Source organism: Pygoscelis adeliae, unplaced genomic scaffold (genome assembly GCF_000699105.1).
Source record: "Pygoscelis adeliae isolate BGI_AS28 unplaced genomic scaffold, ASM69910v1 Scaffold594, whole genome shotgun sequence".
In the NCBI taxonomy this organism is placed as follows: Eukaryota; Metazoa; Chordata; class Aves; order Sphenisciformes; family Spheniscidae; genus Pygoscelis; species Pygoscelis adeliae.
In genome coordinates this window covers 335,024-335,816 of record NW_008824718.1, presented here as the reverse complement: position 1 = coordinate 335,816, position 793 = coordinate 335,024, and positions in this window count along the sequence as shown.

The window sequence follows — 793 nt, the reverse complement described above, 5'->3', positions numbered from 1 at the left end:
GCGCAGCCGGCAGCGGCTCGGGGCGCCTTGGCGCTGAAGCGCGGCGGGGCGAAGCAGGATACCGCGGAGCGGGGCGGCGGCTCCCGCGGAAACTTCGCTTGGAAAATAAACCTCTACCACTTTCCTGGAGATCCACGTGAGAACAGGAAAGCCCGACTGCAAGATCTCAGCGCTGCTGCTGCCTGCTGCAATTTTACTTTTTGTTTGCCTTGATTATTTTTGTTTATTTGGGTTTTTTTTGTTCTTACTTTCATTTTGGAACCGGTTCCCAGCTGCTTGGCTGAACTTCTGGAGACCAATGGACCTTTTATATTGCCTTCCTCTGTTTTAAACAAACTATGGACGCTTAAACTTTTCTCTTTCCCCCTCCCCCTCGCTCCTTAACCCCCACCCGTCAGCTCATGGGGCTAACACTGCAAAGCAGCCGCAGCAGAGGGAGAAATACACAGCCACTGATTTATTTTCCCGTCTCCTAAATTGCAGTTAATTCTCAGCGTCCTCCTCATCACCCATTCTCTCGAGCTTTTTTGGCTGCCGGGTGTCGGTCTGTGCATTGTTTTATCTGATCTCGATTCTTTTGTTGTTGTTGTTTAAATGCCATGCACTGCTTATCTAGCGAGAAAGCTATATGGAGATAGAGGCATATAGTGAATGCGCGTGTGTTTCCATAAGACTATCAAGGGAGCAGATCAGAAGCAGCCCGGATCCTGACCCTGACTGTATGAATAAGTAAGCAGGATGCTGACGACTGTGTGTTAGTTGCCTGTAAGGTTTTCGTAAGTTAAAGGGGGAC